At 41.6% G+C, this 25,929-nt stretch overlaps 1 protein-coding gene across 1 annotated transcript in view; it reads right to left on the reverse strand.

Annotated features, from left to right (window-relative positions):
• The window catches only part of LOC135706313 (uncharacterized protein DDB_G0271670), a 210,633-nt gene extending 185,313 nt beyond the window's left edge, over positions 1–25,320 (reverse strand). Inside the window, exon 1 of the mRNA XM_065227922.1 lies at positions 25,155–25,320. The gene's annotated coding sequence lies outside the window, so the exon portion shown is untranslated. The remainder of the gene's footprint in view (positions 1–25,154) is intronic.
• Positions 25,321–25,929: the final 609 nt, after the last annotated feature.

Below are 25,929 nucleotides of genomic sequence, written 5' to 3' on the forward strand. Positions count from 1 at the left end.
ATTAATTGTAATTACCTTGCAATTCTCCTCAATATTCTACTAGTTTCCTCAGATTTTTCTTAGTATTCCAACTTAACTGCGCCGGAATTATTCCATAAATTACCTTTGAAATCTGCTTCGGAACTCGTCAAAGTATGCTTCAGAAGTCTTTTGGATTTCCACTTCTAGTTTCCATGAAATTGTCATAGGAATGGCTGTCCTAAGAATTCCCTTTGAATACACCTTAAATTTTATTTGGATCTATTCCCAGAACTTCCATCGAAACCCTTGGAATTCTCTTTAGGATTTTTCTAAAATTCCCCTTAAAATTCATCTGTAGGTTTTCTCACAATTATTTCCCAGTTTTCCCCGTCTTTCATTAAGTTTTCTCCTCTTTTCTGGTGGAATCATGCTTCGATCTCCCGTTGAATTTAACCTTAGAATTTACTTGAAATGCCTTCAGATTTCCCGGTGGAAGTATCATCACATTTAGTTCGTGATTATGCTTAAATTATCGTCTCACCTTGTAATTCTACTTAGAATAAAATTTAAGCTTTTCTCGTTTGAATTCTTCTCAGAACCAGGGCGTCACAATATCAGCTTCAATCGACCAAATCGATGCGACTAAGAGACTGCTGGCTTTCTTCTTCTGTTAAAGTCGAACAGCTTCGCAGCATTCTAGAACCTAAGTCGGCGTGCACAAACAAATGTTCAATCGCTTGTCTCTCTTTCTCCCGTCGCTCCATTGGTCTTCCTTTCAAGCTTTAGTGAAACGTATGAGCGAAATAGCGCTCGACTTTGATAGTTTTCTCTTTCATGAAACACATCAACAGAGGTTTCATGACGTATATGACGGAAAATGAAATAACACATTTAATGCATTTCTCACGTGAAAACAATTTAAGATTACACGTAATATGTTTAATTTATCTTCCATCCACATATTTATCTAAAAAAAATTAACGAAAACGGGACATAACGCATTTTAAACAAATTGAAAGAGCGGTGATAGAGTGTTCGTGAAAGGGGATTGAAAGCCATAATGAGGTTTCGTTTAACTAGAAAATCGACATTACTTACATTGAAAACGATGAGCAAAGCAACGACGAGAAGATCCACAGCCAGCGTTTCCTTATAAGCGTGCTTCTTTTTCATTATCATTTCTTGCTGATAGTCTAGCTAGGCGTTATAGAGATGAAGCGTTGAACACGTTTGTATGAGAGAAACAAAACTCGAGTTCATTTTAGAGCTTCGAAAATGTAGAGCCCTGCTCAGAACTCCCTTGGAAATCTCCTAAGAATTTACCAGAAATCAAAAGATCATCAAGATCAAGGAAGCATTCCACAGATTTCGTTTGAAGTTCTCCTCGAAACAAACATGGAATTACTGGAATTCAGAACTCTTTTAGAATATTAGTTAGAATTTCCTTTAGTGGCACCGGTGGTGTAGTGGTAAGCGGGATAACCTCTCACCCCAGCACGCCTGGGTTCAATCCCAGTCGGCGCAGCCGGGATGTTCTGAGGCCTAACATCTCTGGTCACGCCTTCCTTCAAAAGGGAAGAAAAGCCGTTGGTCCCCGATTCATGATTTGTTGGGTCAATATGTAGGGTCCAGGTGTGAGAGCTGCCTCTCTGGCGTCGGTAGCATTGGTGCTAGGCATGGATAGCAAGATCGACGAAAAACAAATTCCTTGATATGATGAAAAGAATTTCTTTTAAGTTTGCCTCAAAATTCTTCAGAAATTCTCACGCTAATGCCACGGATTTCCAGAATCATGAATATTTTTTTCAAGCTTATGAACCTTGAAAATTTTCTAAGATCCATTATATTCATATTTGTTTTCAAATATGTGATCTTCGAAAAATTGTCAATATCCGGCATTTGAATCTTTGTTCCAGAATCCTGAAAATTTCTTCAAGTTTGAATTATTCTTATTTTAAGGTTGATGAATTGCACATTTTCTTCAACTCTATAAAATTTCCTGTTTTTAGAATCTGATGAATCTGACTCATGATTTTGAAATTTGCATTTAATCTTACATTCAATCAAATCTTTAAAAAATATCTCTGATCTCTATTAATTCAATTTTAAAATTTCTAACACAATTTCAAACTTCATTGCTTCTATTACCTATTGCTAAGCTTTGGAGATCGAAAAAATGTAAATTCTAGTAGGTGCCTACCTACCGGGCCTCCCTTTGATCAGTCGGTAAAGGCTCAGCTACCAAGCAAGACCATGTTGGAGGTAGCTAGAAATTTTGACGTAGGACTACGTCTGTGATTTCTATATGGGGGTACACTTTGTGAAAACCAAAAATGGAACATGTAACAAAATTATGAAAGATTTTGAACGTTAATAACATAGCTGCCCCTGTACCAATTTCAATAATTTTATCACCAATCGATCAGGAATATTCCTACGCCTCGGTGAAAATTTAAACTTAATCATTTTAAAAACGTCACTATTGAAAAAACGCAAGAATGTGCAACTGTTGCTATGATAATTAAAATTATCACCGATTGCCTGCGAAAAGCGATTTCCTTAACACAGATTTCAAAGTTAAATTCCATCCGGTCTCACCCAACGGTGTTTATTCAAACACCACGTGGTGAGTGGTGGTGTTCTCCAGTACACAACGAAAGGCTAGCCATCAAAGCTGCCCTCAACCGCTGATCTGATGCAGTCCAATCACCGTGTGTGGTGGTGTCCAGTCGTCAGCATCAGCAGCAGCAGTGCTTTCGGCGTGTGGCGTTGAACATTGTTCTCCAGTACACAACGAAAGGCTGCCTGCAAGCAGCGAGCTGCAGCCCACATGAACATCCATAGAAGGAGGAAAAAACCGTACCGCTATTGATCTGAATCAGTAGCTCTTCGTGAGTTTCTGTGGGCCATCTATGTCAAGCGCGTCATACTAAATAAACAGAGAGAACCCCGCTCGAATTCCTATTCCTACACAAAACACAAGCTCCTGCTGCAGTTGACAAATAAGATCTCGTACCGATTTTGTACCGTACTGTCTGTCCGTATTAGAATTAAGATTATCATAAATTTTAGTTCATTTGTAAGCACAGGAAAGGATTCACAAATGTTAGGAAATATAGCGTAATAACTTCAATAAATTCACTTTTAATCAGAACAACTTTCATCGGCATGCCATTCATTCTAACACATTTGATTTGTTATTTTCATCTAATGGCATTTCTACCCTGCATCGGCAAGCCTATTGTGTGGTTTCTGATCTATCAAATGGTTCAGCATCCCTACAGAACATTTCGTTTGGAACGCTGACGCTTGTAACGCCTCCCGCTATATCCCCCTCTCCGTAATGCTGCTCCGGTCCTGCAGGATTACCTGTCGGAAGTACATCAATCACGGCGAGCTTCGCCACGGGACGCCGTAGAACTCCTGCAATCGTCTGGACGTCTGCCTGCCGAATACGACCATCTTTTCCCGGGATGACCTTCACTACTTTACCACGAGGCCATTTATTCCGGACGGCTTCACCTACGATGAAGACTACATCTCCTTCCTCAATGGGTTTCGTTTCGTCATGACATTTAGTTCGTCGAGCCACCACCAGCAGATATTCCCGGATCCATCTCGTCCAAAAGAGATCCAGAACATAGCGACATAGATTCCATCCGTTGCGTAGTGCCTCACCTTCTGTTGTAGGCACTTTCTCCTTCTGCTTGACTCCATTCGAGCTCAGGAGAATGAAGTGATTCGGAGTTAATGCCTCCTGGTCCGCTGTCTCCAGTGGCACGTACGTCAACGGTCTGGAGTTAACCATTGACTCCGCTTCACAAAGTATCGTTTGGAATACTTCTTCCGAAGGCGTACGGAAAAGGTTAATTGACTCCATCGCTATTTTTACCGCTCTGACCATCCTTTCCCACGCACCGCCCATGTGCGGGGAAGACGGTGAATGTTTCCACATGAACCATCGGGTGTTGGCATCGGTGAATGTTTCTGCCAGCTCTCGATTCATATCGGCCAATTGACGGGCCAGCTCCCGACTGGCACCCACGAAATTCGTTCCGTGGTCTGTATAAATTTGCGTTGGTGCACCGCGACGCGCGATGAATCGCCGTACTGCCAGTTTACATGATTCCGTTGTCAACGACGCAGCTATCTCCAGGTGTACCGCTCTAATTACCAAGCACGTAAAGAGTGCCACCCAACGTTTCACTTGACTTCTGCCTATCTTGATCAGATATGGCCCAAAATTGTCGATGCTGACCAGCGATAATGGACGGATGAACGGCGTTACTCGCGCTTCAGGGAGAGGCGCCATCCGGGGTACTTCAGGTCGTGCTTTGTAGACAGTGCACCATTGACACCTTTTTGCACCTTTGCGTACCACCGTCCGAAGAGATGAGATGTGATACCGCTGACGAATTTCGTTGACCACCGTTTCGCTGTTGATGTGGCCAAATCGTCTGTGGTACCAGTCTACCAAAAGCTCCGTCACACGATCATTTTTCGGCAGAATGACTGGATATTTCGCATCGTATGTAGCCAGGGGGGAAGATTCTGTCCGACCTTCCATACGAACTACTCCAAATTCATCTAAAAACGGCGATAAACGTCGAATCGGACTATTTTTCACCAGTTTCGGTGCCTGCCTTCCATTGACCCTTTTCGTTGCCTTCAACACCTCTATCTCATCGACATATTCTCTTGCTTGTGCAAGACGCCACAGAGCCCTCTCTGCCCGAACTAGATCTTCCTGCTTCAATGCACGATTGACCTGCGTTGCTCCTTGCTTGCCGAGCTCGAAATAACGATCCATAAAGGAGTACACATATGCCGTGGTTCGGAGCATTCGTTCCCACTTCGAGAAGCGATCACTTCTGATACATGGTTGTATCCACGCCGTTCGGTGCACATGTATGGCGCGTAATTCTTCGTCAGTGTTGATGGCGTTTGCTGTTGTGGCCACTCATTCTCCGATTGATAAAGAAAATCTGGTCCGGTGAACCAACGGCTATCCGAATAAAAAATAGGGCCCTTTCCCCATTTCGTGGCCTCATCGGCAACGTTGAGTTTGGTGGGTATCCAGTGCCACTCATCTGGCTGCGTTTCTTCCAGGATTTCGCCAATTCTAACAGCAACGTACTGGCGATATTTTCGAGCATCTGAGTTGATCCAGGACAGAACTGTTCTGGAGTCACTCCAGAAGAATCTACGACCCACGGGAATTGTATGGTAGCCCAGTCCAAACGGAGGTGGGGTGGCAACTTATCGACTAGCTCTTGCAGCAAAGTTGGATTTGTCAAATGGGCTTGCTGGTTGGCGGCCTTGAAATGACCCACGAGATTTTGAACGACGAGACCAAAGTTTACCAACGTTTCGAGCCTTTCTGCTTTCGGAGTAGGTACACTACGTACCTTACTGAGTAGCGATTGGACTAATCGCTCTGGGCTCCCGAACAATGTTTCCAGAGTTTCCATTATTTTCGGGAAGGTACAAATCGGTATTTTCATCTCTCTTTACCAAACTCCCCCTTTGGAGAGGGATGGTGATTTGTACCCTCCTTAAAAGTTGTCCTAGCTCGCTATTCTACTATCTATATGCAATTTTCACACTGCAGTACTCTAACGGAACTATCAACTCTATACTTTCATCTACTCCATCTATCGTATAAAAATTACCACTACCGTCTGTTATTTGAAATTAGCATCGTCAACTATGTAAATCGTTGACTTCACGCATAAGTAATACTAAACATATAGTCAAAGTAAAAAATTGTCAATATGCACCAAAGTGGACAAACTCAAAAGGATATAAGCATCTTGTTGCAAATCCATAAGTCAGTTATTTCACGCATGATTAAGCGCTATAAACCAGAGGAACGGTTACTACTGCTTCAAGATCTGGACGGCCACGAAAATCAACAGCAAAACAGGACCGTCTCATTACTCGTTCATCTAAAAATGATTCTTTTGCAACGTCATCAGAAATAAAGAACATTTTGAAATTAAGTATTAGCCCGAACTGTTCAGCGACACTTGGTGGACGCATCATTGTTTAGCTTTAGACCGACTAAGAAACCGCTCATGAACAACAAACAAAGGAAGGCTCGGTTGCTGTTTGCTAGGACACATGTGGACTGGGATGTAGCAAAATGGAGAACCGTGCTATTCAGTGAAGACCGATAGTCCCGCGACTGGATCCAAAGTACTACCGGAAAACTTAGAAGCATGGTTTGGGGTTGCATTTAGGCTCAAAATGTGGGACCACTTCATCGCATAAATGGAATAATGAATGGGATGATGTACCGTGAGATAATGCAAAATGTGATGCTACCGTATGCAGAAGAGGAGATGACCTCAATGTAGTGGTTTCAACAGGACAATGATCGAAAACACACGTCCAAAATTGCAAAACAATGGTTCCAGCAACACAACATCCGGGTTCTACCGTGGACATCCAACTCTCCGGATTTAAATCCTATCGAACATTTATGGGAGATAGTGAATCGCAGGGTCAGATGTGGCATTACCTGTAAAAACGCAAACGAATTGTTTTTGGCACTTACCAATGCTTGGAATGAGATTCTACAATACACTATTAACAATCTAATTGAAGCTATCCCTCGACGCTGTGCGGAGGTTTTAAAGAATCATGGCTACGCCATGAAATATTGAATATTTTGATTTTCGATTCCAGTTGTTTCATTGGTTGCTTAACTTTTGTCGGGAAAGGAAAAGAGTGTAATCTGTTATTTCATTGATTTCTGTCGAATTTTTTTATCAAACGCCACCATTTTTGTAATTTTGCGAATTTTGAAAAAAAAAATCCTACGTTAGATTTTATATATTTTAATGAACAACTCAAAACACAAATTATTTCTTTTCTCCGATGCTTCAGTGCTGACAACGCCCTTCTAACTCTACTTAGTTACTAAATTATTTCAACCCCTTCCAACACCTTGAACATAATGGCTGTTTATGTTTGATAAACTAATCACCATGTTCCTCAATTTAGGTCCATTTTTAAACACATACTTGGCTAAGCTTTTCTGCCTAAAACTAGGTTTTACTCCCATTTCATCATTCATGAGAAAAGCAATTTTTAGGTTTTTATTTTAAATTAAAAAATTGTGAAATTTATTTTAGACTGCATTGCACTGTAGTTCTAGATGTTCCCTACAACTTTGCCGATGGTACCAAAGGAATTGGACAAACATTTTTCGAGTAACAGTTTTATCTTCAGAAAACATTTTTCTATAGACCCTTTTCAAAATTAGGGCTCGATTCAAAATGGTGATCTGAAGATGCAAAATAGCATTTTTGGTCAAATTGAAAAATAATTTTCGAATTAAATGGATTTACGAATTCGTCTGGAATCGCTCATCTTATAAGCTTAAGCTTTCTCAACTGTCATAAAAAAGTGAGTTTAAATCAATCCATGGCCTTTTCGATCATCAATCTTCGGTCACCTGGATTGACCATCAAAACCAATCTCTGGCCAGTGTGAACAAAATCATCAACTGTCTCTACCCCTCTCTCTCTCTCTATCTATCTATCTCTGCCGTACACTCAATTGTCAATGTTTTCCCTTACCATTGAATCGACGACCGATCGACCAACCGCGACTGGCACGCGGCGTGCTGCTGTGGTCAGCAAAAGAGTTCCACCAAACCGAAATAATTCGACCAGCATATCAAAATAAAAGCTCGTTGCCGCACATACCTGCACCGAACGTTGTCGTTGTCGTCGTAGCCGCGGAAGGGAATCTGCTGTTTCGGTGAAAAATTGGTTGAAACTTTACTGAAGAAAGAAAGAAAAAAACAACACCGGGCAGCAATTTACGTCGCCACTGCAATCGTTCGTCCGTCCGTCCGTCCGAATAAAACAAATAAATAATTAATGAGTGCATCCAAATTGGGCCAACTTTTGTTGAAATCGAAATGTGGTGAATAGTGAATGGGGCAGTCCGTCGAGTGGTGGGCGGCAATTGTCCAAATCTTGGTAAATAACGGAATGGGACCGTGGAGACAACAAAAAGCGCAAATCACGGTCCAAAAACCGAGCGGAGCCCTTATACCACCTTGTATTTGAATCGTTTAGAGTGAGCGAGGGCTCCGAGGGGACCGGAGAGCAAATTTGAAAACAAAGAAACTATTAGGCTGACGCCAAAGGGCAGCTTACGGGGAGTTTGGACGACACCCACCCGTCACGCGACACTGTGCTTGGAGCGATCATTTCAAAACGAAACTGTTTAATAAATTAAAAATGAAGGAAAATCCTCGCTCGGATGGATGAAGCCACCCTTGGGTCGGCGGGTGTCACTTTTCAAATTTTGTATGCTTGGGGTACCTTATTACCACACAAACGATTGCTTCGAGGATGACCGAGGTCTAATTATGATACGTATTGTTTTTTTTTTTCTGTTGGCATGATTTCACCTAACCACACCTTTCATAGTGAAGAGAACTGGGTGAAATCGAATGGGGTCGTTTGATGGATCATTGGAATGGGATGTTTGGGTTCAGGATTTTTCAATTCTGGACGATGATAGAAATCTTTCTCAACATTACAAAAGGGCTGAACTGCTTTCGTAAGCAATGGCTTTAGGTTGCATGCATTTATTTGAGCCAAGAAGTCGGCGATTGCAGTCATTGTTTACACTTTGGTTACCATTTTGGGGTTCTTAAACCAGCGTTGCCAGATATAGCGATTTTTCGGTATTTATACCGATTTTCGAAATTGATACCGATAATCAGAAATCGTTTGTCAAAATACAGATTTTTTGGATTTTATTCCGATTTATACCGATTTTTCTAGTAATCAAAATGATTATTGCTTGCCTCAGTTGAACTGTCAGAGGAAACTATTGTGATAGACTTCTATCTTTTAGAATAATTCAAACTTTTTGAGCCTGCTTCTAATCTTATCTAATCTAACACCAACATACCAAGCCAGGTCATGAAGGCATCCTGGAAAATGATAAATAGGGTTTTTGATCTGATTTCCGTCCTATTAAGCACATTCCGCGCTTTAACTCTCTTTTCTAAATGAGTTTAAATAAAAGATCTAGTTCGTTTATTTGGAAGGCACAACCAACCGGTGGAAACCTGAGTACCAACAATCAATACGAAACTAACGATTTTAAATTGGCTCACTACTTGACTAGCCTATTGGTCCCGCGTAAACGATTAACGTATCCCATTCTAGTCGAAATTCTAGTACTACACAATGTTTGTTTTGATTCGCTATGAAAGTTTGACAGATAAAATGAGGGGTTAGTGGATTTTCCTATGTTTCGAGGGGTGAATCGATTAGCTTGGGACCGAAGAGAGTACCAGAGCTGAGCCAAAAAAGTTGAGCACGTTATTTCGGGACCTTTTAGTCTTAGAGTTACCTCTATGTGAGTACTGCGGACTCACTCAAGGTGCTTGAAACTTGGGAGCCAATGTGAACTGTCAAGCGGGACCCAAACATTCAGAAGCAGCAAATGCAGTTACTGTTCTTATCTACCGTCAAGCATTGTAATCTCATAAAAATTATCTATACTTTTTCATAACACATTCTTAATGTTAAGCTCAAAGATAAAAACCAACAGGCTCAGTGATGAAAGTATAAAAACCAGCATAGTTTTTATGAGGCAGCTGAGTTTTCAATTACAGTAAAACATACGTTGGCGAAACATGTATGTATACAAACTTTGATAGAGTCATGGGGGCTCGAGCACTCTTGGCTCAGAGCTTTTGGCGGGAGTCAACTGAGAAAGAACAAACCAATTTTAAACTTGAGAAAATTTTCAAGCAGTTTTCCATTGGCTTGCAAAATAAAATTGGTCGACTCCGCAGTACCCAGGTGGAAACTAATGATTTTAAATTGGTTCACTACTTGACTAGCCTATTGGTCCCAAGCAAATCGATTAACGTACCCCATTCTAAAGCCCTACAGTAAAAGTATGGACGTCTGTCAAAAGTTGTTCCAATCGAACCGTCAAAATGCACCGCTTTGCTCGATTGGAACAGCTTTTTTCAGTTTTGTGGTGTTAGGCTTCCATACTTTTACTGTAGGGCTTTACCCCATTCCAGTCAAAGTTCTAGTACTACACTATGTTTGCTTTGATTCGCTACACGGTAACCGCAAAATACCCAATAATGACTACAAAGTAAACATTTTCGAGAGAGACTGGGACTACCCATTAAATGAGTAAAATTTTACCCATTTATGAGTAATTACAACTACAAAAATAAGTAGTAAGTATTCATTTTTGAGTAACAAATACTCATAAATGGGTAATATTTTTACTCATTTAATGGGTAGTCCCAGTCTCCCTCGAAAATGCTTACTTTGTAGTCATTATTGGGTATTTTGCGGTTACAGTGTATAAAAGTTTGACAGATAAAATGAGGGGTCCGTGGAATTTCCCATGTTTCGAGGGGTGCATCGATTAACTTGTAACCGAAGAGAGTACCAGAGCTGAGCCAAAAAGTTGAGCACGTTTTTTCGGGACCTTCTAGTCTTAGAGTTACCTCTATGGCACAACCGCGTTAGCTTTGCGGAGCCCATAATTCATTGGATCAGAAAACTTCAATGCTGATGTTCTATAACTTCGAGAAATTGGTAAAGAAATTCCGAATTATTCAAGAATCTCCAGAGACCTTCGAAGAAGATTGACGATTTTCCGGAAGTTTCATTATAATCAAGGAAATTCCAAGCACTTCGAGGGTGATCAGAGATTTTCAAAACAGCCCCATTAACTTCAAAAAAATGCCAAGACCTTTCAAGGAGTTCCGAGGAATTATGGGATATTCCGAAGTGCATATCAGGAATGTTCCGAATACTTCTGGTACATTGTGGGGTATTCAGGGATGTTTTATGAATATCAGGAAAATTGATAGATCTGCTGACCTCTGGTTTCAGACTTTCTTATACCTTAGGAAGCTTACCAAATTTCTTCCAGCGTCTCCAGGAAGTTCAATTCATATTAGAATTCTCCCAGAAATTTCCTTCGTCTTCCTTTGGAAGTTTCTCGGTATTTTTTGTTTTTCCAAACTTCTTCTGGTACCTCCTGGATTTTTCTACCGCTTTCTGAAACTATTCTGGCTTCCTTGGGATGTGTCATCCGAAATTTTCAGAAAATTTCCTTATAAGGCTTGCCTCGAAAAAAATGCTCCATTTTTGGGTATAACTAGTTTGGAGTAAAATGTTTAAATGTGCAAAATTTAATAACAATCGGTTCAGTGGTTATTGAGATGTCATCGAAACAAGAAGAAAACCGCCGGAGAATTTTGCGCGCCGTCATGGAAAATCCGACTGCGACCATGAGATGGATCGGAAGACAACTGGGAATCACCCATACAACTGTGTCTCGGGTGGTAAAACCGTTTAAGGAGTCCCAGACGACCGAGCGGCGGGCTGGAAGTGGAAGAAAATCGAAGACAGCTGACCCAGTGAAGGCCCGGAAGGTGTTGGATTATTTCAAGCGTAATCCGAACCTTTCGATTCGCGACGTGGCTCCGAAGGCAAAGTGTTCCGCCTGGTTCGTTCAGCAAACCATGAAACGAGCTGAGCTTCGTGCATTCAAGGTCCGGAAGGCACCGAACCGGCGTGATCAACAAAACACGGCCAAATCCCGCGCAAGGAAGCTGTATCGAGAGTGGTTAACGAAACCGATGTGTGTGGTTATGGATGACGAAACCTACATCAAGGCAGACGTAAAGCAGATACCGGGGCTGGAGTTCTACGTTGCCCGTTGCCGTTTGATGTTCCGGAAGACGTGGACAAATTCGCCAAAAAATACTTGCTCTGACAGGCCATATGCCAATGGGGTAAACTGAGTAAACCGTAAATCACAATGGGTACCATCAACAGCGAAATTTACCGCACCGAGTGCCTCCAGAAGCGTCTCCGATCCCATGGAGGCGAGACATTATTTTGGCCGGACCTGGCATCATGCCATTACGCGCGATCGACGTTGGATTGGTACAGAGACAATAACGTTGTTTTTGTACCAAAAACCGCCAACCCCCCCAAATTCACCAGAGATTCGTCCGGTGGAAAGATTTTGGGCCATAATGAAAGCCAAAGTTCGAAAATCGTCCAAGGTGTTTAAGAACGAGCTGGAGTTGAAGAAAAAATGGATGAAAGTGACCAAAAAGGTCGGTTCCACCATCGCACAAAATGTAATGAGGGGTCTTAAGGGAAAGGTGTGGGCTTTCAGCGATGGAAATGAAATTGAATTAAGTAATTATGCCGAAACACAATCCAGTTCATTCCGTGAAAGTTTCAAGAAAATCCGACTTAAAATAAATTTTTGGCGAACACTTTTGCATTTTTTTTTCGAGTACAGGCCTTATTTCGCCAGTAGTTTCTTAATGTTTGTCCTAGAAGTTCCGTTTTTCTGATTTTTCTTAGAACTTCCTTCAATCTTCCTCCAGACGGGCATCTGATTCTTTCTCTGGAAGTTTTGTCGGCTTCGTTCAAAAGCAAATTCAAATGTTCCCCGGAAGTTTCTTCCGACTTATCCTTGAAAGTAAATTTTCTGATTGATACTGATAAGCTTGAAAACAATCTGGCAACGCTGCTCTCAACGTCAACAGTTCAACTAATCATTTTGTCAAGTTTCTGCATTCATGTTCCATCAGATGACACTGTTGTTATTTGCGGTGACATCTATTGGAAACTACACACAATCTGTTTCCCTTTAATTGTTCACAGAGGACACTGCAGTGCAACATATGTCTGGTACCTCTATATATGCATTTAGATTATTATTCGAAGTACCTCCTTTTTTACACATTCTGCGCACAAAATAGCTCATCCCTCACAGAATTTCCCGCCGATTTTTATGAATGGGGCGGGGAAGAAAGTATCTTTCGCCCCGAAAGCGAATTATTCCCGCATCTCTCAATTTCTATGTGGGGATTTTAATCACTTCCTACCAGTGGAACAGCGCCATCTCTGTGGAAAATGGCCGGATGATATGATTAATTAACGACCGAAATCGTCCAATCGTTTAGCAAAAATCCCATTAACATTCCCGGCTTAATGCCACGACGGAAAAGGTCCCCCTTATTGTGGTAACCACTTCCGATTTCCATACTCTTCGCAAGGAACTTTTGAGCTTCGTTTACGAATTCAAGTTTTCACTTAAAGTTGGCCGTCTGGATGAATGCCGCGTTTTGCCTGAAACCACGGACAGATTCAAACGTTTTCTCAAGTATCTTCCTGAGAAGGGATAGTAAATTGTCACTTATGACACCAAAACTGAACGTCTGCCCGGTGGTGAAGCGCTGGATCTGATCAAAGATAAATTGAAACATTTACTTGGAGTTGGGCCAGTCCAAATAATCAAAATGAAAATGAAATCCCGTCTTGGCGATTCGCACAGCGGGATTTCTAATGATTTTTAATTAGTTCACTTCAAAATAGTTAAAACAAATGTTTTGACAAGTCATACAAATGTTAAAGAAAGAATAGATTTTAAAGAAGGGAAAACAGTATCAAATCATATTTCGCTTTGAAGAATCGGACTGATGACATAAAAAATCAGTTTCATAATATATCCATCAGCCGTTGGCTTTTTGACCGTACATCCATTCGACCTTCAAACTCCATTCAAACTATTTTCCCATTCTACCTATTTTCTTTTGACTTTCTATCTGTCGACCTTTTGTTTCGACTTTATAGATATTTTGTCCTTTCGTCCTTTTGACCTTTTGTCGTTTTGATATGTTGTCTTTTCATCTAAATGTGTGTGTGTTTTTTTTTTAGCGGTAAGCTTCCGCTTAAGGTGCAATTTACTGTGATGAAATAATCATAAAAATTAATCACAAAAATAACGTTTTAATTAATTTTTCATCATCATTTATCATTGTAAATATATATATATATATATATGTATTTATTCATCATAGAATATAGCATTGTAATCCCAGCAAAAATAAAAACTTTTAATTGGGAGCCTATAACCACCGACAAACCGACATGAATGATCATACAAATTACAAAGAAATTTCTTTGTACAAATTACAAAGAAATTTCTGATCAAAGCACAAAACTGACATCTGCCGCCGTTTTCGCGGAAAATATTTATCCTAGCCACGCGTTCAAAATTTATGAGTTGGTTCGTGTCTAATCTATTTCGGACAAATTAATTTTACTTAGATAAAACATTTCTATGGATTTGACAGATGGGATCGCCGCACATTTAAATCGACCGTTATGGATTCTCGATCAAGAGTTAAGTTTAAGCTTCATGTAGCTTTGCCGGTGCTATAACCATTAACGCTCTGACCGAAAACCAATCCAAGAAATCAGGTATAGAGAACTTTCTCAAATTTGGACTAAGAAATTCACGATTCAAGTAAAACAAAACATGCTAGTGCTTAGAAAACCCAACATCAGCCATTCTGCACACTGCAATCACAAAAATCATTCCAACCCGGTTTCCAATTTGCCATGATCGAAACCTTTTCCTAAAAGTCCCGTGAAGCTTCAAACGAAAACTAATTGTCCCATGGCTTTTAAGAAGAAGAAAAAAAATCCTAATCACTCTCCGTTTCTCCGCAGGACCCATTCGCCAATCCGGTTCCGGTTCAACAACCGGACCAGCCAGCAATGGAGAAATTATGACAATTTCCTCCTAAATGGCAATTACTCCATTAGCTACCTGTTTCCATAGCCTTCAAGCGCCTTCCTCCAAGTGCCCCATTTTCGGTTTCACTTCTTCACCGGCGTTGAAGTACCTACCCTTCCCTTCCCTCTCGCTACTCAACTCGGCTATTGGCATGCTGGGCTGGGGATCGTCGGAAGAGGAAAGGTTGTTGAAGGGGATCTTCTTTACACGATCATCCACGCTACAAATTGACCAATGGTCGACGGGAGACGGACGGGCGGGCGGGCAGCGAGCGGAGAGGCACGCGACTTTCTTCTTTCTTGCCATTTCTCCTCAGCACTGTTTTTTTTTTTTTAGTGCGCGCTCGCTCTACTGTTGCTGCTGTTGCAACGGGATAAGAGGAATGGGCCAGGTAGAAAATGAGAAAGTTTCACTTCATCACCGCCGCTGCTGCTGCTGCTGCTGCTGGTTACTACCACTAACACTATGATAGCTATTGTATGGATGGATCGTGGAATGGTAGTTGACTCTTAGCTACTATCGATCGAGTAGGCTCTGGCTCTTGGTTCCAACTCTGTCAGACAGTTGGATTATGACGATGATGATGATGATGATGATGAGGATGAGGATGGTCGGTGATAGGTATGGGGTTGCCTATTTTCTGTGTTTTTTTTTGTTTTCCTTCTGTTGGGCAATGGCAGGAACGAAAACGGGCTTTTGTTTCGCTTTGCGGTGCGGAGGTTTGTAATGTTTATTTTATTTTCTCTTTGCACTACATAACGCCCCACGATGATATGTGGGTAAGTTGGAATCGCTGCCGCTGGAGGGGCGATCTAGCACGTGAGTACGGGCTTTTTCATGTCGATCAGTGACGTGGGTAGGATTTTGACGGGAAGGTTGCACGGTGCATGGTAAATTCGCATCAGATCATCAGAGTTCAGAACAGAAAAAGCATGACTATTACCATTTCCGGCCACACCCATCTTCTCCGTGACCTGACGTATTTAAAAATATCCTGATAAGATTTTGGAGACCTCTGAGCACCTGAAGGATTTTGCATTAATTACTGAGACACCTGGTATCACGACAGAATATCTGAGAGACGTTATTTGAATTGTTGGACAGTTGAATATCTTCAGAATAAAACTTAATTATCCTGAAGAATTAAAAAAATGTAATAAGAAGTTATTCGAGACCTATGAGCACCTGAAAGCTTTGCAATAATTGCTGTGACTTCTAGACAATGTCTGATATTTGATTTTCCTGAATTTTGATAAAATATCATGATAAGGTTTTGAAAACCTATGAGCACCCGAAGGCCTTTGGAATAATTTCTGAGACACCTGGTATCATGAGAGAATCTCTGAGGGACGGTGTTTGAATGATGGACAGTTAAAAATCTAGTTGATCATCCAAAAGTATTGAAAACATATCTAAAGATTTTTTTGGAGAGTTGATAGATCATTGGTATAATTTCGGAGTCACTTGGTATCAAAAGAACAAATATCCTGAAGATTTAATGAAGATTTATGATCACCTGATGGCCTTTAGAATAATTTCTGAGTAACCTGGTATTATAAGAGAGTATCTGAGGGGACGCGGTTTGAATTATTGGATGGAAAAAATATCCAGCGAAGTTTTTTAGATCTCTTATCACCTGAAGATCTTTGGAAAAATTAGGAGTGATCTGGTTTCTTGAGAGATGTCTATGATGTAAAGCATATTTATTTTCTCGATAAATTTGTCGACTCCAAACAAAAACAGAATGAGATTTCATTTCATCACCTCCAAAGTAACAATTTTGGTTTTATGAGGCTTCTGTACACCATGATTTAGACTTGTAGCATGCTTTAAAACCTTGATAAAACTTACAATGTTACTTTCACTGTCAGATTAAGCTTCACAAAAACATCCATAGACATTTGAAACAGAGTTCCGTTTGTGTTCCAAACCCGCTCATGCATAAAACACAATAGTCGAGCAGTTGCAAATATGGTACAAACTACACACTTATAAAAACTCATGAAAATTTAGGCGCTCTGAAAGTGACGAGCGTCAATTTTGACATAAATTTGAGTCATAAGAGACGCGAAATATAGCTTAATCAAACGTAATTTTCGTCGAGCAACGACCTTGTCAGTCTCGAAGCACTTAATATTACATGACATGTTTGTTTACGACTCATCTTTTATGTCAAAGATGGATTCCGTCACTTGTAAAATTAGTTATTTCTAAGTGTGTAGTACTCGAATAATGAAACTGCAACTCAGCATGGCGAGGGGTGCGTTTCTGTTCTAGTTTCAAATTGAAACAGTCCATATAAAATACAACAGCATTGTGAACGGCATTATGAATTTAAGTCCCTAGTATTCAAATTATACAATTAATAGGAGACCATATTTTGATAAAAAATCTATAAAATTCATTGCCAAACAAACTTCGAAATAATTAGGAGGGAGCTGGTTGTGTGATAACGTGACGTAATTTTGTTGTGGGTAGTTGACGACCAATCAATGAGGTAGATTACCGACGTGAAGCAATCGCTTAAGTTGTGTGAGTGAAACCCCTGTACGATACAAGCAATTACTGACGTCACTAATTGCGTTTATATTGCTTTTTTAATCTGGAAAAGTATAAAGTTAGCGCATTATCATTACTGAAAACTCGATCATGGAAGTGTGTATTATCATAGAGGTAACTCTAAGACTAGAAGGTCTCGAAATAACGTGCTCAACTTTTTGGCTCAGCTCTGGTACTCTCTTCGGTCCCAAGCTAATCGATTCACCCATCGAAAATCCACTAACCCCTCATTTTATCTGTCAAACTTTCATAGCGAATGATTCGCTGCGAATCAAAACAAACATTGTGTAGTAGTAGAATTTCGACTAGAATGGGGTTCGTTAAACGTTTGCTTGGGACCAATAGGCTAGTCAAGTAGTGAGTCAATTTAAAATCGTTAGTTTCGTATTGATTGGTAGTATTATTGAGTATGCCAACTTTTAACGTACCAAATACCGAATAATCATACATAACATACAAAGCTGTTAGCGGTACCCGTGGTGTAGTGGTAAGCATGATTACCTCTCACCCCAGAAGGCCTGGGTTCAATCTCAGTCGGCGCCGCCGGGCTTTTCTGAACCCCGGCTCATGATTTGATGGGTCGATAGGTAGGGTCCAAGTGTGAGAGCTGCCTCCCTGGCGTCGGTAGCATTAGTGCTCAGCACGGAAAACAAATCAAGGAAAAAAAATACAAAGCTGTTGAGACAAATTTCAAAACGTGACTCGTGAAGAGCGCAAAATATATTTCATGATATGCTTGTCAGCATGATAGCTTAACAGACTCATACAGATTCTCGTTCAAGGTATCAAAGAGCCTGTAGAACTATTAGATCTTAGCTCCAGAATAGTTTGAATAAAGGGTGCCCCACATCAAATTGCATCATAGAAAAAACGCTGTAGAAAATTACCAATTGGGTATTTTCTCTTGAAAATATGGGTAGAAGTAGTTAAGAGTGCATTGTTTACTCTGTATTTTATTCACTGTCAGTTTTTCGAAAGTTGGAAGCAACGTCGCGAATGGATTTTATGCAAGCACCTGGAAAATTCTCAACTCTCTCATCGGGACATCGGAAAACAACTCGGAATCGTGCAGTCAACGGTGAGTCGTGTGATTAAACGTTACCACGAAGCTCTGAGCATCGAACGGAAGGGGAAATGCGTTCAGAATGGATATTCTAATAGTGGTCAGGATCACAAACGTATCGTGAAAACGTTTAAGCGGAATCCCAATGCCCCGGTCAGGGATGTAGTCAAAAAGTTGAATCTGTCCAAGTCTTTCGTTCAGAGAGCTAAGGACCGGGAGGGACTGCATACGTGCAGAAGGCTCCAAATCGTGCAAAATACGGTGGAAAAGTCTCGGGCCCGGAAACTGTACACCCAGATGCTGACGAAGCCTCATTGTCTCATTATGGATGTTGAGACTTACGTCAAGGTGGACTTCCGGAAGCTTCAGGGGCTACTGTTCTTCACCACCCAGCACAAGTTTGATCGTCCCGAGGAAGTAAGGAAGCAGAAACTTTCAAAGTTTGCCAAGAAATACATGATTTGGCAAGCCATCTGCTCATGTGGCAAACTGAGTGCGCCGTTCGTAACTATCGGGACTGTAAACGGGGAGATCTAAAGGGTGATACGGTCAAAATTTGGTCAAGGGAAAACGCGTGTAAATCGGTGAAATCGTTTATTTAAAAAATCAAATTAAATTTCTTTTTCAAGTTCAATTAGTATAAAATTCAGGAAAAATATTCAGTTAGGCTCCCGCTTTTCCAAATCCGAATTGCCGGGCCTTACGCTTGACCCCTGCCATCAGATTTTGTACAGCCACCTTGTCCACCTTCTTCGCCGCAGAAAGCCAGTTTGCCTTGAACTGCTGCTCGCCGTTAGCAGTTTTTTTGGTCTTCTTTAGGTTCCGCTTGACAATAGCCCAGTATTTCTCAATTGGGCGGAGCTCTGGCGTGTTGGGAGGGTTCTTGTCCTTGGGAACCACCTGCACGTTGTTGGCGGCGTACCACTCCATGGCCTTTTTACCGTAATGGCAAGATGCCAAATCCGGCCAAAACAGTACGGAACAACCGTGTTTCTTCAGGAAAGGCAGCAGACGTTTATTCAAACACTCTTTCACGTAAATTTCTTGGTTGACAGTCCCGGAAGCTATGAAAATGCTGCTTTTCAAGCCACAGGTACAGATGGCTTGCCAAACCAGATATTTCTTTGCGAACTTTGACAGTTTCATGTGCTTGAAAACATCTGCTACCTTCTCCTTCCTTTTGCCGTATAAAACTCCTGTCCCGGAAGCTGCTTGTAGTCGGCTTTGACGTAGGTTTCGTCGTCCATTACCACGCAGTCAAACTTCGTCAGCATCGTCGTGTACAGCCTCCGGGATCGCGCTTTGGCCGTCGTATTTTGTTTATCATCGCGATTTGGAGTCACTACCTTCTTGTAAGTCGATAGTCCGGCTCGTTTTTTGGCTCGATGCACGGTTGTAGACGATACACCCAGCTTATTTGCGGCATCTCAGAGAGAGAGGTTAGGGTTTCGCTTGAAACTACCGGCAACTCTCTTTGTCGTCTCAACGGCTTCCGGTTTTCGATTTCCCCCCGATCCAGACTTCCTGGCTGTCGACAAACGTTCCCCAAACACTTTAATTACATTTGTAACGGTTGATTTGGCAACTTTTAGCGATTTTGCCAACTTTGCGTGCGAGTAGCTCGGATTTTCGCGATGCGCGAGCAAAATTTTGATACGCTGCTCTTCTTGCTTGGACGGCATTTTGACAACTGAAGAGTGAATTCCAAAATCAAAATAGGAGCAACATTCTACACACACACACACCTTCAAAATGAGGGGTGTTCAGGTTTTTTAAATGCAAAATTGAAAGAAATACGTCAAGTTGATATTGACCAAATTTTGACCGTATAACCCTTTACCTCAAGGAGTGTCTACAGAAGCGTCTGCTTCCTCTGTTGAAGCAACACGAGGTCCCTACGATCTTCTGGCCGGATCTAGCTTCGTGCCACTATTCAAATGTTGTCCTGGAGTGGTACGAAGCCAACGGGGTCATTTTCGTACCCAAAGGCATGAGCACCCCAAACCCCCCCCCCCCTCCCCAACGTACCGGAACGTACCATCGAAAAACACTGGGCTAAAGCTCGATCCAAAGTAAATCTGGACGCACGGTTTAATACACCACCGCGCCCCTGGTGGTTGGAACAAAAAACGTTTGACAGGCATTTGTTGATGTTTCATTGACGAAGAAATTGGTGAAAAGTTTTTCTTACGGATTATGGAACTTGAGAAAAGAAAATTAATTGTGCACCAACATCTAGAGAACCCTTCGTGGTCTGCCTCAAAAATATCAAAAGTGTTAAAATTCCCAAAGTCAACGGTGAGTCTTGTAATCAAACGTTACAAGGATACTCTGAAGTGTGGATAGAGCACAGCGCATCTATCATAAAAGTGGCACTAGGGACAAAGAGCTGAGGAGAAAGGTGTTGAGGTACGTGAAAAGCAACCCGGGTGTCTCCATACGTGATTTGGCAAAGAAATACGATTCCAACCGATCCACCGTGCGTAACATCCTTTCAATAGAAGGATATAAGTCTTTTTGTGCCAGTAAGTGACAAATTCACAACAAATGCGTTTAAAGTGGAATAAGTTCGCCGGTACAGCGTCACCAGCGAATGTGCAGATCATGATGGCATCGATCACAAGTAAAGTGCGGCATTTCGTTTGAAACGGTGAAATGTAATAACTTGTTATATATCGTTTGAAAGCTCAATAAATACCCTTTTGTTTGACGTTTTGATCAACCGTGTATGTTGTTTAATAGAGATCTCCAAGCGCAATCTCACGGACACTAAAATCCAACATCCATACGTAAAAACGAAGAAGAAGAAGAAACAAAAAGGTATCGCGATATCACAACTACTTAAAAAGGTAGCGCGCGGTCTCACGCACACTTTTGTGCATCTGGAGAACTCTATTCTTCAGTTATGATCACTTGAATGCGTTCAAATTAACTTTGAATCGGGCTTTATTATGAAACAGGCACTACGGAAGCATCCCAAGGAGGTCAAATCTGAGAAAGACATAAAGAAAAGTGGGTTTCCGCACAGAAGAAGCTGCAGCCAGATGTTGTACAGAACCAATAAGCGTAAGGGGCGATCGTACGGTTATAGTGTTGAAGTTGATTGAAATAAATATGCCAAAAGGTTACCAATGAGTGATCTATAATTGTCTGAAAGTTTGAAAAGGATCGGTCAACTAGGTAATTTTCTACAGCGTTTTTTTCCGTGATGCAATTTGAAACACTCAAACCTAATTCGAACACCCTTTAGCATCAAATACCGTCACGAACTCATAATGCTTTACAGAACATTTTTCAAGACTTTATTGAGCATGAAAAACTTCTAGATCTTTGCTTCAAAATAGTTTGGAGAGCATAAACTATCTTATTGATTCCATTTCGTGTTGTTCATTAGGGTGAGTCAACTTAACAAATCCTCACTCTCCACTGCTCTTTCGATCTGTATTGATGTCCCCAACAACTGTGCAAAATTTGAATGGATTTAGTTGGGATCTGGATGTGCGGGAAAACTTTAAAGTTTGTATGGGAAAATGGGAAAATCTTGAAAGGATTGGAACTTTGCCGATGATCGGCAACTGATTTGACATCAATGCAAAAAGTTATAAAGCTTTTACTGTTGACTAAGTGTTCCACTTAAAGTCTGGTCGCGCAAAAATTGGTCAACCTCAAATTGGTGTATTTCTGTTAAAAATTCTTTAAAAAAAACCTGAAATGCTGCATTTGGAAGTTAAGTGCATATACAATGGTTGCTATGATGAGTTTTCACAATGACGTCCAAGCAAGAGGAGCAGCGTGTCAAAATGTTGCTCGCGCAGCATGAGAATCCGACGTTCTCACACGCCAAGTTGGCAAAATTGCTGGATATGGCCAAATCGACGGTGACAAACATTTTAAAAGTGTTCGGGGAGCGTCTGTCGACCACCAGGAAGCCTGAAAGCGGCAGCAATCGTAATCCGGACGTGGCAGCGACGACGAAGAAGGTGGCGGTGAAATATAAGCGGAATCCTAACCTCTCCATCCGGGACGTCGCTGAAAAGCTCAATGTCTCCCATATTACTGTGCAGCGGGCCAAGAAACGAGCCGGGTTGTCGACGTTTAAGAAGGTGATGGTGGCGGACCGAGATTACAAACAAAACACGTCGGCAAAGCAGCGGTCCCGAAAGCTGTATACGAATCTGCTCATAAAGTTCGACGGATTTCGACTTATAAAGTGAAGGCGGATTTCAAGCAGCTTCTGGAACAGGATTTTTATACCGCATCAGGAAAAGGGAAGGTGGCTAATTTTTTTCAAAACCATCAAACTATCGAAGTTCCCGGAAAAATATCTCGTCTGGCAGGCCATATGTAAGTGTGGTCTAAAAAGCGGCATTTTTATTACTACGGGAACCATCAATCAAGAGATCTACGTCCAGGAGTGCCTGGAAAAGCGGCTTCTACCATTCCTAAAGCAACATAATAGACCTGTGCTGTTCTTGGCGAGCTGCCACTATAGGAAAAAGGCAATCGAAACGTACGATGCGGACAACGTGGTTGTGGTACCCAAAGGTCACAACCCTCCCAACAGCCCAGAACTCCGCCCTATCGAACGGTATTGGGCCTTGGTCAAACGGAATCTAAAAAAAACTAATTAAATCCATGGAAAACGAGCAGCAGTTTAAATCTAACTGGCGTTCGGCGGCGAATAAGGTCGATGAGACCACTGTGCAAAATTTAATGTAAGGGGTTAAGCGGAAGACACGGCAGTTCGGATTTGGCAAACCAAAAGAATAAACGAAAAAAATTTCCTTTAAATACGTGAATTGAACAACTAAAATAAAAATAAGAAGATTTTTGTGATATGAATTTTGACTGACAGAAACGATTTTTTTGTCGACCAATTTTTGCGCGTTCCAGTCTTTATTGCGCGTCGAATCAGTCAGATTTTCAGTAATCGGTAATGTTGTTCTGCAGTGCCTTTTCAAGCTGAGTTTTGAAGTTTTGACAAGCAAATTAATAGTTTTGTTCAGTTTCCCATACATGTTACCGAACAAACTTCAAAGTTCTCGCGCAAATCTAGATCTTAGCCATATTCGTTAATTTTGGCTCAATCGTTGGGGACCTTGATGCAAATCAAAAGAGCAGTGGGATGTAGGTGGTTGTGGTCCACCACACAAACTTTACCCATCCTATGGTGCATGCATGTTATATAGAAGCTCATTTGAATTTCACGGCCACATACAAATTTTCAAGACGTCATTCAGACTGTAGAACTTCATATTAGCATAGTTTGAAAGGCACTACATATCTGCCCGAAGGCTCTCTTAAGCTTCACGGACGCAAAGATTTTCAGAGCATTGCTCAAGACGTCATTGGGCCTGTTGAAATTCTGGATTTTAGCTCCAGAACAGTTTGGAGAGCATTCAACATCTTATTGATACCATTTCATGATTTGCATGTTGTCAAACTTCACGGACTCAAACTCCTTCTTATTTTCTTTATTTAACGTCGGTCTCTGTTCCGCAATCTAGTGCCAATCACCGACGGACATCGATTGTCACCCATTAACGGCAATCGAATGTGCAAGGAAGGCAGCTTCCACACCTGCGTAGGAAATCGCACCCATTCATTCAAACACACATGGCCCGGAACCAACGGATTTACACTTCCCTTCCGAAGGAAGACGTGACCAGAGATTTTTATGCCTCATAAAAATCCCACCGACCTCGGCTGAGATTGAACCCAGACCCATTGGGGTGAGAATGCAATCACGCTTACCACTACACCATCGGCGCCGGTACACGGACTCAAACGATTCTCAGGATATTGTTCAAGTCATTATTGAGCCTTTTGATCTTTATTATAAAAGCTCTATACTCTAGAATAAGTAGATTAGGAGTTATTGTTATCAGTGGGGTCGATCTATAGATCCAAAAGCCATTCTCGTATTCTCATACATGCATGAAAACATTTTACAGTTTGAATATTTTGTAAACTTCTTCAACTATTAGGTTTAGCATTAATTTTTGAAGTAAGAAACAGTTGAGCTCGTATTCCCATTTTCCAATTAGAATTTAGATTTCAACATTAAACGCACTCTTGTTCGAGAATATAGTTGACCTTGTCGGCATGAAACTCTGATTGGGATCAATGATGTTAAATCATGTGTCTAGCTTTCCACCCAAAACGGGTTTTAATGCGACGCGCGGTGACTGGAGACGGTGGTGGTGGTCGTCGTAGTAGCATAACAACACACCGATGTCTTTGATTTGCACCACCTTCTGGACAATCGAATCCCAACCCAAACAGCACAAACGTCCTCCCCAGAACTCAACCCGGCCAGTTCCATTCATTGATTGTTTAGCCTTCCCTACCGTTCTTCCACATTATGCACACACACACCTGTCTTTGGCCAACAGATTCCCGGACTGGGTCGTACCCTTGAACACTCCACCACCGCATCTCGCCGAACAGAACTGGGTCGATAGTTCCTGTCACGTACCATGCGAACAAAAAAAAAAGGATTACTTCACTTTCACTCACACGAAGGCTACCTAAGACGGGTGACTGGAGGACAATTTTCCTCGAGTTCTCCGAAACCGGGCGTGAAAATTCTCGCCACTGACAGCCAGACGCGCGCTTTTGACGTTTGTTCTGTGTCATCAGCGAAAAGTGGAGCACGACTGCGACGAAGATGACGACAACGACGACGACGACGCCAAAGAGACGGCGAAGAAGCGACCGGGTGGGTGTTCTATTCCGGTTCCAGCCAGGATTCACCACCAAAACAGACCTGACCGTGTGAAGGCGCGAAAGAGACGGCGACTGTGGTCTGTCATCCACCGTAGGCTCAATCGATATCCAGGATGGTTTGACCGGTGGGGATTTTCACGAACTTAAACTCTAGGAAATTCACACACACACACACACATACAAAAATCTTATCGTTTTGATCATATTGTGATTAACGCACCTTTAGGTTAGCCGGGACTTCCAGTAGCAGCCAGCGACGGATTCAACGTTTTCTACACTCACTGAGTTCGGTTTGGGTTTAGGATGGTATCCCGCCCAGTTGGAGACCACGTGGCCGGGTTGGGTACGGCAGGGCGCGCGTGGTTAGGAGCCCTTCGGAGACTTGGCGTGCGTCTCTCACTTGCTCTCTCTCTCTCTCTCGCTCTCTTACACACGCACTCTCTATCTTCGAGGGGGAGGATTACGAAAAATGGAACCACAACAACCAGCTCGGAGTGTTGCAAATCCAACCAATCTCGAACACCAACACAGACTCACTAAGATTTTCGCCTTTCCGTACTCCTTTTCCACACAACTTGGGTTTGTACTTAATTATTTTTTTCGAAATCTTTCTTCTTTGCAAACCAATTGGGAAATTGGAAACCCGCCTGCTTGGGGTGTCTCGTGTGGTTAGTTTCAATTTTCTGGAAAATGGTGTCACTAATGCCTTTCACTCTCTCTCTTTTGCACTTGCCTTAATGGGATAAGCTCTTCCCTGCTTTGAGTATTTTTTTTATTATTAGTATATTTTTCACTTTTCTTCAAACACGAAACTTTATTTTTCCGAAAATTGCGCTTTTCTTTTACACCTAGTTAAATAAATTCATCTGCTTTTGTACTATGAGGTTTCCGGTTGTTTCATCAAACTTTTGATTTGTGTGTTGCCCTTACCGAGAAAAAATCGATCATTTGGGAATGATTTCTCCACTGTATCCGAAGTTTCCTGTTTCGAATTT

Source organism: Ochlerotatus camptorhynchus, unplaced genomic scaffold, assembly GCF_037179485.1.
Source record: "Ochlerotatus camptorhynchus isolate MF236.1 unplaced genomic scaffold, CSIRO-AGI_Acam_v1.1 ptg000277l, whole genome shotgun sequence".
Classification (NCBI taxonomy): Eukaryota; Metazoa; Arthropoda; class Insecta; order Diptera; family Culicidae; genus Ochlerotatus; species Ochlerotatus camptorhynchus.